Here is a 14406-nt window from a genome sequence, read left to right on the forward strand (position 1 = left end):
CGCTAATTCCACACTCTCTTGTATATGCAATAGACACTAATATCAGCCTTAAAATTTCCATAAGAAATATTAAGAACCATAATAAAACTGTTCCAGAACAGTTTCTACATCAGAGTAAGTGAAATCATTTGACTTTTGAGATTTGATATTTTATGGTTTCAAATTTGCTGTTTTCAGCCAAATCCAGAGGCAAACAACTATCATTCCTCTGCATACAGAAACATTATAATCAAACAATTTCTCACAATGAGAGTCTGGATGGACTTTGACAAGACTATTTGAGATGAACTCAGCCAGTGGTTAAGGAGAGTAGTCAGTTCACATGACAGGAGGTCACAGTAGAGATCAAGTTCTACCTGAATATATGATGATTGCCCATAATAATAAAAATTTGTATATGGATGAATTAACTCTGACAGTCATAAAAACCATGAGATTCAGATCTAAACACCTGAGCTGATAGTCCATCTTGACTCCATATAACTCTGAAAACTTTAGTAAGTCATAAAACTCTGATCTTCTATGGAATCATTCCTGAGATAGTGTCTCCTGAGCTGTTAGAGGGTAATATACAATAATGTTTAAGTCAGGGCTTGCATTGTTCTTAAACAGCTGTCATTAACTTTTACTTTATCTTCTGATAGTATTAGAATTCCTGTATTATTTTAGGGCCTTTACCTGTAGGAGGAGGAATCTCTTAAGGAAAGACTTGACAGACTGACTTGTTAACATTAATGTGACCATTTACTGCACACACTACCCATCCTCTGTATGCCTCCTTTCTCACTGATACACTGTGCTTCCCACAGCTATTTTTCCTACCATCACATTATTTTTGGTGTAATAATCCTTTTCTATTAAAATCAGATTCCCATGTAACATTTGTCATTTATTCATTGTTTTGTCTATTTGTTGAACTCCTGAGACCAACTGCTTTTTCAATGTATATCCCTATATGGTGCTGAGGTAAGAGGGAAAACCACAGATTCAGATCACTTACTTTCACATAAAAACAAATTTAATACTTAAAAAGGCCTCATGTCTAAATGTTTACACTTCTAACTCACTTTTGTAAAAATACTAAGGACAAAGGGAAATATTTCCACCAAAATAAGTAATGAGAAGCAAAATATTAAAGTATTTAACTAAAATTTAAAATTTTAAATTCTTGTTAAAGTGGCAAAAGCCTTTGAATTTAGTTATTTCTAAGGGCAACTCTGTTACTTTGGTGGGTGGTTGACACTCTGATACACATTGTTTTTTTCCTGTTCGCTGATATCAATCAGCTGACCTGAATCACCTCTGGCCCAGCTGGGAAAAGATGCACAGAACCAGTTCTCCTAATGCACAGTGAGCTAGCCTCACAGGTAAATGTCCTCAGTGCTACACTATTTCAAGGATGGATTATGGATAAGATGGGGTCAGAGCGTTTGTCAGTGAAAACAGAACATGACTATGAAACAGGGCCAGACCCAATTACACAGAACAAAACCAGTGTGACTTCAAGAAAAATCACACTGGCCCTCAGGTAAACGCAAATAACACGGTCTTGTGAGACTTTTCCTTGTATGAAAAAGAGAAGGGGAGATTTTCCCCTTAATTTTCTAGCTACTAAATCTTAAAATCCTTTATATAAGGCACGCTCTTTTTTTCCTTAACTCAACTAAATAAATACCTGCCATGAACAGTAGATCCCAATGGGAAGTTACTATAGATATTGTGAAAGGTATTAAATCCTTTAAAATGTATATCAACATTTCATGAGGATTCTGAACATAACTGAGGCAATTGGATGAGGGCTGGTTGGATACAGGAAAGACTTGTTTCAACAAATTCACATGGAAGATGCTCAGAAAGTGACAGATGACTGAGGTTCTGAGGTGAAATTTCACAAGTCAGCACCTTTCAAAGGCCTAAAATTTAAAAATGAGTGCTTCTCAGATTGAAATTAGATTACAGAAATATTCCTTTTTTCTCAGTCAGCAGGTCTATAGTGAGTAATCCATATGTCTCAAGATGTTTTTATGTTCCTATATTGGTTTGTTATTTTTATAAATAAGTGCCATTGACTTGTTTTGTCCTCTCTTGGGGCACTGTGTTCTTTTAGGAATTTTTAAAAGGAGAATCATTTTGGTTCCCAGTTCCAAAGTGAAAGCAAAGTTTAGGAATTTCTTTTTCAGAGACACAAACACTGTTACATAATGAATCTTGTATATTCTGAACCATAAGATGCTTTTCTTTTTTTCACCCTTTACATAGGTGAACCTAAAAACTCACCAGGAATTTGTGAAAACCAATTATGCAGGTACACCATGTACTATGAAATATTCATCTTCACTAGCTGAAACAGCAAAAAGTTTCCAACTCTATTACTTCTATGGGTATTACCACAGGTGATATCTGGTAAGTGTTTGGGCTTGAAACTGCACTGAGTGTGGGGAAATCAAGAATACATATACCATGTGATCCAATAAAATGCCAAGATGATTTTAAAATATCTATAGAATCTTACAGTTCAGTTGAGCATTCAAACACTAGGATGACTTAGTCTCCTGATTTCCAGAATATTTCTAAATCAGTTAATGACATAATGGGTGTTACATTTTAATGAGGTTGACAACTGGGAGGACCTCTAGAGAATATTCTGGGCAGATAAATGGATGAAAAGCTTATTTGTTAACAGGTTAGCAAATAATACCCATTTAGACCAGGAAAGATTCACGGGGAATGAGGACTTCAAGTCATTCATGTGACATGCTCCTCAGGTATCTAAAGTTATGGAAAGGAGAGGATGAACTTCTATGGATTAGCATCCGGCATTTAGTGACAGAAAAATACATTTTATATATTTAAAAAATTATTTACATGAACTAAGTCATTGATTCCTTGTAATTGCATTAGAATGTATTTCTATCTGTGAACATTGTTTTAGCAGGAAAAAAATAGACAATTTGAAGTTAAGTTCTATAACTGGCTATAGAGTATGCAAACTAAGTAGTGGCATCCGGGATTTCAACTCTCTTGACTGATTTCAGATCCTGTGCAATAAATCATCATGATCCATGGTTGAGGGTATTTTTGGAAGATAGATTCTGGATTTTTATGAAAAATTAAGAAGGAGACATTTTGGTACTCAATGTAAAGACAGTCTATGTGATATTTGGAGCTCCCACCATGCGGCAAGCTATCTCAGAAAACACAGTTCTCTAGCAGTGGAGGACTGGAGCTCAGTGGGGGAATGCCAGAGAATTCACAGAGGGAGAATATTTGTGAGGTGTCTGTAGTTTGGATTTAAATCCCCCAAATTCCTGAAAACTTTTATTGTAATCAATCTGAGTAGAATTAGAACTGTAACACTAGTGTTTCAAGGTTTATTCTGCACATGAGATAATGTTGTTTCCATGGCCTATGATTTTAAGAAAGGAAGTTATCTTCCCTCTTTTAAACATATAGACGGATGTAGTCTACCTTGTCTTTTGAACATGAGCACTATAATTCTTAAATCCAAAACATTTTTATCCTCATTTCTCTCAACTTCCCAATGTTAAGTAATTAAGCCTCATGTAGTCTGCTTCTTTGTTACTCCTCTGGTATTGTGACACCATTCACCTACTACCACATGTATCTTCCTATCTTAATTCCTTATGCTTTGCTTTCATCCCTTTAAGCCATTCATCAAGATGCTATCAAATTGAACTTTTAAAAGTCAAAAGAACTCACTTGCCACCTGAAATTTTGAAAGTATGCTTACAATAGTAACTTTACATTTGATATTCTTCCTGTTTCAATACCTTCTACAACCATCATTTCTGCTTAAGACTCAATTTTTCTGTGAAGGCTATTAATTGATTCATAGCTTCACCATTTCATTTATGTAACTTTGTACTAATTCTTTCTTTTTGAAATATCCTTGCCAATGTTTAGACTCTAGAATAACAGTTAGCTGCCAGGAGTGATGTACCTCACCTCCCATATCTAAGGGATGCTAGGCAATATCAGAAGACATTTTTGTTCATCATGTCAAGAGAAGGCAACTGTCATCTAATGGGTAGGATCTAAGAATGCTGCTAAAATTTCTACAGCATAGAAAGTTGGCCCACAACACAAAATTTGTCAGATCTGAATTACCAATTTTGCTGTGAATGAGACTCAGCTCTAGAAGAATATCAGTTAGGTAAGGTAAAAAACATAATTTAAAACATTTAAATATCTTGTTAGATTAATCACATGTTTATGTATATTTGTTGTTTAGTCACTAAATAGTGTCTAGTTCCTTTTTAAGCCTATCAACTGTAGCCCACTATAATCCTCTGTCCATGGGATTTTTCAGGCAAGAATACTGGAGTGGACTGGTATTTCCTCTAGGGGAGCGTCTCAATCCAGGAATCGGACACATATTTCCTGCATTGGCAGACATATTCTTTACTACTGAGCAACATATTACATGTATATATATGTACATTAATTAATTATATATGTGTGTGTGTTTAACTAAATGTTATATACTACTTTTGAATCCTAAGCATTCAACAGAGATAGAAAATTAGAAAAGAGTAGTCAAAATAGAAACAATAAGATATAGATTTCATCATATATATATATCTTCTTTATCCATTTATTTATTGATGGGTACTAAGGTTATTTCCATATCTTGACTATTATAAATATTGCTTCAGTAAACAAGGATGTGCTAGGTGTGCATGTATCTCATCAATATGATGTTTTTACTTCCTTTAGACATACACACAAATGTAAAACTATTGGATCATATGGTAGAACTTTTTCTGAATTTTTAAGGAACTTCCAAATTGTTTTCCATAGGCTGAACAAATTTACATATTCACCAAAACTATGCAAAGCTTCCCTATTCTCTCCATCTTTACTGACACTTGTTATCTGTTGTTGGAAGCTCTTTTATTGATGGAAGCTCTTTTAGAAGATGTGAGGTGATATCTATGATTTTGACTTGCATTTTCTGAGTAATTAATTTATTCAGCCATGAGAAAGAAGAAAATGAATTTCTTCATTCATTCTAGGGAATTGAATCAGGTGTCTTACTGGTGATGGTCCTAGACTACTATGTGGCCATCTGTAACTCCTTGAGACATGTCAATGTCTTCTGCCAACAACTCAACTCACATTAGAGTTGGGGTGACACTCAGGGCTACCATTCTTATAGCACCATACACAGAGCTTATCAAATATTGACAAATTCTGCTGAACAGCAGTCATCTCCCATGCTAATTGTGAGCACATGGCCACTGTGAAGCTGGCTACAGATGATGTAAGGATCAACAAGATACATGGCCTATTTGTTGCCTTCTGTATCTTCGGATTTGACATAATCTTTATGTTGTTTTATATTCAAATCTTTATCACTATCTTTCAATCTTTCCTGAAGGCAAGAAAGATAGGCAAGTAAAGGCAAGATTCAAAGCCTTTACTGTATTCATTGCCCAAATTTGTGTCTTCCTACAGCTCTATCTCCTTGCCTTTTCTTTCTTCACACACAGGTTTGGTTTTTACACACTGCCATATGTTCGTATCCTTTTATCTAAACTTTACCTGTAGTTCCACCTTTTATCAACCCAATCATCTATGGAGTGAAGACCAAACAAATCTGTGACCATGTATTGACAATATTGGTATACCCCAAATATCTTGATCACAGTGGATCTTTCTAAAGAGAATTTAGGTTAGTTCTAAGTAGAAATTTCTAAATGATAAAAGATAGATATTGTACAAACTTCTATGCTCAAAAAAATACTTTAAATCTCAGATGGTCATAGTTGAAGGGGATATTTACAAGTCATCAAATACTAAAAGGTTTAGCTTACTACTCTTAGAAGAAGTAAAATTCATTTAGGTTCATACTTTGAATGGTTGCCATTATTCTTCTGATTTTAGACTGCACTTCCCTTGTGGCTCAGCTGGTAAAGAATCTGCCACCAATGCAGAAGACGTGGGTTCAATCCCTGGGTTGGGAAGATCCCCTGGAGAAGGGAAAGGCTACCCACTCCAGTATTCTGGCCTGGAGAATTCCACGGACTGTATAGTCCATGGGGTCACAAAGAGTCGGACACAACTGAGTAACTTTCACTTTCACTTGGGGCTTTCCTCCTAACTCAGTTGGTAAAGAATCCGCCTGCAGTGCAGGAGACCCTGGTTAGATTCCTGGGTCGGGAAGATCCGCTGGAGAAGGGATAGGTTACCCACTCCAATGTTCTTGGGCTTCCTTGTGACTCAGCTGGTAAAGAATCCCCCTGCAATGTGGGAGACCTGGGTTCGATCCCTGGGTTGGGAAGATCCCCTGAAGAAGGGAAAGGCTACCCACTCAGTATTCTGGCTTAGAGAATTCCATCCAACACCACTGAGTGACTTTAACTTTCGCTTTAAAACATAGAGCATTCTCTCTGACAACACTTAAACCTGCATAGGTAAGGGATGGCATAAAACAGCAGTTGATTGAAGGCAAGAGGACTAGGGGACAACAGAGGATGAGATGGTTGGACGATAGCACTGACTCAATGGACATGAGTTTGAGCACGCTCTGGGAGATGGTGAGGGACATGGAAGCCTGGCATTCTGCAACCCATGGGGCTGCAAAGAGTAGGACACTACTGAGCGACTGAACAACAACAGCAAAAGATGAAAAAATCCAGGGAGAGAATGAATAATAATAATTAAAAAAAAACTTTTAAAGGATAATGAGTCATATGTACAATATATAAGTAACTAAATGAAAATTAAAGTGTATGTTGTCTACAAGAATGCCATAGGATTTAAGACTTAAAACACAAGTAGAATCTGAAAGTGGAGAAATAGAAGAAATTTCAAGCCAATGGTAAACAAAAGAGGGAGTAGTAGATGTACTTTTATTAGTCAAGTAGGCTTATGAGACAGTCACTGGGAATTCCCTGGCAGGTCAGGGGTTAGGACTCAGTGTTTTCACTGTTGTGGGTCAGGTCAGGACACTAGGATTCTGCAAGCCCCATGATGTTGAAAAAAAAAAAAAGTCACAGAAAGCAAAGATATCATGCAACATTTAAAGGTTGAATTCATATGAAAATATATTATAAATATTAAAGTGTCAAATATATGAAGCAAACATTAATGTTACTAAAAGGAGAAATACGTAGCAACCCAAAAATAGTAGGGGTGTTCAATACCCCAGTTTTAATAGCAGATAGAGCAAATAACTCATATCAGAATTGCCTCATTGAAAGGAAGGGTCGTGGGGTATTTATTTAATAGAATTTATTGGCACTGGAACATGTTTACATTTAAGTAGACTTTTGTTTACATTTAAGTAAACATTTACATTGTTTACATTTAAGTAGACTTCTCATTTGTCAATGAGAAGAGAAGAAGAGGAACTCAGTCTATAAAAAAATGGTGTATATAATTATTTCCATATTTAGCCTGTGGGGAAGAAAGCAAAACAAAAAAGAACATGGAAATTGTACTGAGGATTTCAGGGATATTAGTGTGGATGAACCCAAGAGGGTATAATCAAAACTTGCAGGACCCTTTGTGGTTTGGTTAGTATCTAATAAATCTCCCATTTTGTGTTCATAAGTCCTCCACAAATCCATTAGGAAACATTAAAATTGGTGGCTGGCAACTTTCTTCTATTTAAGCTGAATAAATTGAGGCTATGCTCCAGAATAATACAGATCTTATTGTGATTTTTGTTAGAGAATGAACACAAAAGCATGATCTCACATAGACTTATAAAAGATGAAGAATGTCTGTAATGCAGAGACAACAGAAAGGCATGAAAGATTTATCTCACTGATATCCATCCATTGCAGATAGCCCAGCACCACATGATTTAGAGTTCCTGACACTGACTGGGTCTGTTACAGAAGGTGCAGATAGAAATAAGGGGCATTTCAGGACTCATAATGGAAAGGAATAAGAAGAATTAAGAATTCTAAACCATAGGTGATAGTGATATGCAGCTGACTGCATGCTTCAGGCATCTGGTAAGAGCAGAACCAGCTTCCAACAATTGTCAAGTGAGTCTCACTATTCTCAGGTTTATCCCCATAACTTTTCATGACCAGTTTTTAAAATAATAATCACCCCATCTCATCAACCTTTACTCACTTATGTACTTCCTGCCTGATACCCAACTCTCTCTACTTGTCCGATTATGCTCAAATGTAGCTCCTGACTTGAAAAAGTCAGACACAGTGTTTGTTCTCAAAGGACTCCTATTCTAATTCTGATTATCCTTTTTGTCTGATTACCTAAGAAAGAAAATTTGACTACTATTAGAGTCAGTGATGTAAAACTTGATCATAAAATTAGTCATTGGGGAAAAAATCTATGGGTATTCAACAGCTTACTTTAATGACTAGTCTATGCTAAATATGAAAACAGATACAGGGATCTTACATTAAAATTATCTCTTCATTCTTTTACTTGAGATTTAGCATCATGAACCACAACTTCTTCCAGCATCACTGCCCTATCTGTTGACTTTCAATATAGGATTATTTTGTCATGAGATTACTGACTTACAGAAACTTTAGAGGAGAATCTCTGAAAGAATGAAATAACCTAAGCTTATATTTACAGAATTACAAACATGTCTCTAGTATATTATTTCGAGAATTTCCTGATTCTAATTACATAATATTTAACAACTGATGCTTTCAATATGAAAAGAACATTAATATAAGGCATGAGCCAGGTTCTCAGAAAACTTAGTTTTCAACAATTGAGAAGTGATGAAAATGTCCTCAGTTGCTCTCTAGCCTTTGCTGAATTACTTCTGGTGTCCCACTGTCAGCCCTCTGTCTTCCATTTCTAATTCTATGTTTATCTCCCTTTAAGGAACATGTCCTTTCACCCCTTCACTCTTTCACTCCTTCACTGTTAATTTCTTATGTCTGGGTTCACAAAAAAATTAAGCAAGTATTCCAGATTATCTATTTCTTTAAGAATTGATGAGCCTAAATTAGCCAGATCTTATGGCAATGGTAGCTGTGAATAAAGAAGAAACAAAGCTCTATTCCAATCAAGTAACACATTTACCCATGTTCCTATATCCTTTAGTTGTTAAAAATGATAAGTGATAAAGGTTTAGATAAATGATAAAAGATAAATTATCATAAAATGACAAATGATAAAGGTTTAGATAAACACATAACAATGTTATTCCCACCACTGCAGAGGAAGACATTCATTTTCTACTGCTTAGTTTATGTTTGCCTTTTCTTATCAACTTTGTAGAATATCAGCTGATCATATAAATGCGGGTTTTTTTCCAACAGTGCCATTCTGAATCACTAATCTAACCTTATATCCATGATGACCCCAACATGTCTTGATTATTATGGTTTTGTATTGAGTACTAATTGAAGATATTGTAATACTCAAAACTTATACTTTTTTAAAGATTACTTTGGATCCATCACCTTGAGTTTCCTTATAAAATATAGAATCAGTTTCTGAATTACTGGCAAAATATATGTTAGGATTCTTACAGGGTAAATGTAAAGGAACTGACATCTTAACAATATTCCAATATATTTAGGTGACATAGCTTTCTGTTGCTTTAGTTCTTGTATACTGTCTGTCAACAATGTTTGTAATTTTCAGTACAGAGTGTTGTGTTTTATCTTATTGTACATAGGAATGTATCTTAATGTAACATGCTTTTATTCTCTTTATTATTTTTTTACTTTCCAATTTTTTTTCCAGTAACAAGAATTATTATATAACAATTATATGATACAAAACAGTTTTCATATGAACCTTATATCTGATAACCTTGTTAATATCACTTATGACAAAGGCTGTTACCTTTATTAACATACTCTTTAAGACTTTTCAAGTTAAAAATTGTGCCCATTATAAATAAAGTAAAAATTTGGCATTATATGTGTCAGCCTTGCACACAAATGAAAATATTATCATTCTCTGATCCAGTATTCTATTCTTCTGGGAGTTATGAACCCATTCTAGTATTCCCAAGGACAGAATCTAACACTGGTGAGCTACAGTCCTTGGGGTCGCAAACAATCAGACATGACTTAGCCACTGAGCACATCAATTCATAAAATAAGGGTTATACCTATTTATCAGAATCTTATCATAACTTTTAATTTCTAATTGAGTTTTTTTAAACCACTGGATTAGTGGAGATTCTCCAGAGTAGCAGAACCAATAGGATGTAGGTGGATAGATAGGTTTATTGATGGATTTAGAGACAGAGAGAGAGTGATTGGGCTTCCCTGTTGGTTCAGTGGTAAAGTATCCACCTGCAATGTAGGAGATGGGGCTTTATTCCTTGGGTCGATAAGATCCCCTGGAGGAGGGCATGGTAACCCACTCCTGTATTCTTGCCTATAGAACTTCATGTACAGAGGGGACTGGTGGGCTACACTCCATAATATCTCAAAGAGTAGGATATGACTGTTAGCATGCATGCACACATGTAATAAAGGAGCATTATAGGTTCAGATTTTTCTTTCCAGAATTCCTTCATTGAAAGGAAGAGTCAAATATTTAAAATATTTAAGAAAAATGAAAAACATTTATTTTGATTAAATTTAATTAAAAACATTTAAAAACTGAATTCGTTGGCAAAGGAGCATGTCTCTATTTAATTAGACTTTAGACATTTTTTTTGTTAATGAAAAGAGTAGAAAAGAAACTCAACTTATGCAAAGAAAACTGGTGTATATAAAAGTCTCTTATTTAGCCTTTTAGGAAAGAGAAGAGTCAGGAGGTGTCTGCAAGTTGTGGTAATGATTTCGGGGATAATAGGTGTGGGTGAACCCAAGATGACATAACTAAAATCTGTTTGGTCTTTTGTGGTTTGACTGCTGGCTAACAAATCCCTTACTTAATGCTATAAATTCTTTCTCCACACATTCATTAAATATATTAAATTGATAGCTAGCAGCTTTCTTCCTCAATTCAAACTGAATAAATTGATGCTATGCCTCCAAATAATACAGATCTTGGTTTTTTGGAGAATGAACACAAAAACATGTTCTCAGACAAACGTATAAAAGGTGAAGAAGGTCTGTATTACAGAGACAAGAGAAAGGCATGAAAGGCTGTTCCAGTATCAAATGGATGTGGAATTTTGACCTTGGCCAGGTGCTGTTACAGATGGTCCAGATAGAAAGCATTGCAGAATATATAATACAAAATATTAAGAAGAGTTGATGTTTGATAAGAGTTGAGTGAGGTTGATATGAAGAACTGACCGTGCTCTTCAGATATCTAGTAAGAGCAGAACCAGTTTCCGACTTTTGACAAATAAGCCTCACTATTTCCAAGTTTACCTCAGTAACTTTTCATTACCAGTTATAATCACTCCATCCTATCAACCCTGTACTCACTTATGTACTTCCCACCTGCCACCCCACTATCTGTACTTGTCAGACCATACTCAAATGTTGCTCCTTACTCTTGAAAAATTTAGACATCCTGATAGTTCTTAAAGGAGTCCTGTCCTATTCCTGATTATCTTTGAGACAGAAAAATTTTACTACTGTTAGAGTCAACGATGTATGAACTGACCATAAAATGAGCCACTGGGGTGCTAACCTACAGGTATCCGACAGCTTAGTTAGTGACCAGTCTATCCTGAGATACACGGCAACTCATACAGACTTCCTGCATTAAAGTGATTCCGGCTGACTTGTTTCTTACACTTGAGGTTAAGCACTACAAAGCACAGCTGCTTCCTGCATTGCTGCCCTATTTGTTGACACTCAGTGTAGGGTTAGCTGATCATGAGTTTACTGACATAAACCAAATTTACTGAAAAGTCTATGAAAGAAGGAAATAACCTAACCTTATTTTAACAGCTTTACTAATATTTCTCTAATATATGGTTTGAGAATTTCTTGCCTCAAAATATATAATGGTTAATGGGTAATGATTTTGATCAGATAACTTTCATATAACACATAAGATCAAAAGCCTTCAGAAAAAATTCAATTATCAGTGAATTGAGTATGATTAAATTTTTTTGCTTACTTTAAATTTATCTTCTTAAACATTTCTATAATCCCCCGATCAGCTCTCTGTCTTCCATTTATAGTTCTATATTTGATTTCTTTTAAGGAACATGTCCCTCCAAGCCTTCATTTTCTATCAATTTCTTATGCCTGAGCCCACAAAAATTACCCATGTTCCAGATTATCTATTTCTCATTAAGAATTAATGAGTCTAAATTTAAAAAAAAAAGAATTAATGAGCCTAAATTAATCAAGTCTCATGGTAATGATAGCTCTGGAAAGTTTAAATGCAAGAACAAAGTCTCTATTCTGATTAATTTATCTATTTACTGATGTTCCTTGGCTTCCCTGGTGGCTGGGACATCAAGAATCTGCCTCTACTATGAGAGACCTGGGTTTAATCTCTGGATCAGGAAGATCCCCTGGAAAAGGGAACGGCAAACCACTCTAGTATTCTTGCCTGGAGAATCCCATGGAGAGAGGAGCTTGGTGGGCTACAGTCCATGGGGTACCAAAGAGTCGGACACGACAGAACAAGTAGCACACAGACACAGATATTCCTATATCCTTTAGTTATAAAGAATGAGTCCCTCCTTACCTCTGCATTTGTCTGCTCTTCTCTTGTTTCCTGAAGCTCCCTCCACTCAATTACCTTGTCACGTGTATTACAGAATTTATTTTATTTATTTTAGTCACAGAAATTTAAGTATTCCCACTATTAGAAACATAGCCAAAACTTACCACAGTTTTATTAGAAAAGTAAAAAAAAAATGTAGCAAGAAGTCTTGACCCAGATTCTGCAAATGTACACAGATTTGAATGACCATTCCTAAAACTCTTCTTCATGTTCTACTAAAAAGACATCTAGTCTGACACAGAGGCAGACAACATAGATCCATATATAGGCAAAAATATTTTGGTTTTCAGTAACAAAATTTTGTATGTTTCCTTTCTTTCTTAGAAAGCATTCTGCACTAATGTAATGGTCAAACTCTTACTAGTCCAAACCAACTGTTTTTGACTGAGAGACAACTGAGAATAACATAATACTGAAGCAGTAACTGGAATGTGAAATATGAAGAGAATCATCAACCTCAGACTAAAACATAATTGCCAACTAAAATAAACAAGTATACTTTTTTGGTCCACAGTTCTCAAATGAAATAACAGACAAGTTAGCAGTTGATTCCCTTACCTAAGAATTTAGCTGGTTCTATGTAACACAATTGCACATCACATTTTTAGGTCTTGTGGATGCCTTTCCTAAAAAAAAAAATGATGTCTTTATGGATCTTTATTTTACCTTCTATATATGAATGAGGTGGATGATATGTTTTGAGCTCTACCAAAATCATACACACTCAGTACGATGACTTTGGATGAAAATAGGAAGTAGAAGAAGGAGTAGCTCTGACAGAGAAATGTTTTTGTTTGCATCAGGAGACCAAGGACACTACGCCTATTTCCAACATCACAGTCTTCATGCCTTCTGGGTTGACACTAATAGGGATGCCAGGCCTAGAGTCTGTGCAGTGTTAGATTGGGATTCCATTCTGTGTCCTGTATCTCATTGCTATGATCAGAAATGCCTTGCTTCTGCTCATCATCAAATGAGATCCCAGCCTCCATGAGCCCAAGTACATTTTCCCAGGCATGCTAGGAGTCACAGATATTGTATTTCTTACCAGCATTGTGCCCAAGATGCTTGGAATCTTCTGGTTTCATGTACCAGAAATATATTTTGATTTTTTCCTGCTTCAAATGTGGCTCATTCACACATTTCAGGGCATAGAATCAGGCATCTTGCTGGCCATGGCCCTGGACCACTATGTAGTCATCTGTTATCCACTTAGACATGCTGCCATCTTATCCCTCTTCTAGTCACTCAAATAGCTGCAGAAACACTCAGGACTGCCATTCTTGTCACCCCATCCCTAGTACTGATAAAGTCCCAGTTTCAGTTTTATTATATAACAGTCATCTCCCACTCCTACTGTGAGCATATGGCCATCGTGAAACTGGCTGCAGAAAACATCTGGGTCAACAACGTCTATAGTATGTTTGTGGCTTTCAACATTGCAGTGTTTGTGCTCACATTCATTACATTGTCCTATATACAGATATTTATCACAGTTTTTCGAGTTCCCCACAAGGAGGCCAGGTTGAAAGCATTCAATACTTGCATCGCTCACATCTGTGTCTTTCTCCAGTTCTACCTCCTTGGTTTCTCATTCTTTGCACATAGATTTGGTTCTCACACACCACCTTATATTCACATCCTCTTTCCTAGCACTTATCTGTTGGTCCCTCCATTTTTCAATCCACTTGTCTATGGTGCAAAGACCAAGCAGATCTGTATCCATATGGTAAAAATGTTCTGTTTATAAACTTTACCATAAATAATACTTTCAGGCTT

The 14406-nt window shown here is 35.7% G+C and overlaps 2 pseudogenes; both read left to right on the forward strand.

Moving 5' to 3' along the window:
* Nucleotides 1–1415: 1415 nt before the first annotated feature.
* LOC110147327 (olfactory receptor 52A5-like) lies at nt 1416–5684 on the forward strand (annotated as a pseudogene).
* A 3303-nt stretch (nt 5685–8987) lies between these two features.
* On the forward strand, nt 8988–14377 carry LOC110147328 (olfactory receptor 52A1-like; annotated as a pseudogene).
* The last annotated feature ends 29 nt before the right edge of the window (nt 14378–14406 follow it).

The sequence above is a fragment of the Odocoileus virginianus genome, unplaced genomic scaffold, assembly GCF_023699985.2.
Source record: "Odocoileus virginianus isolate 20LAN1187 ecotype Illinois unplaced genomic scaffold, Ovbor_1.2 Unplaced_Scaffold_28, whole genome shotgun sequence".
In the NCBI taxonomy this organism is placed as follows: Eukaryota; Metazoa; Chordata; class Mammalia; order Artiodactyla; family Cervidae; genus Odocoileus; species Odocoileus virginianus.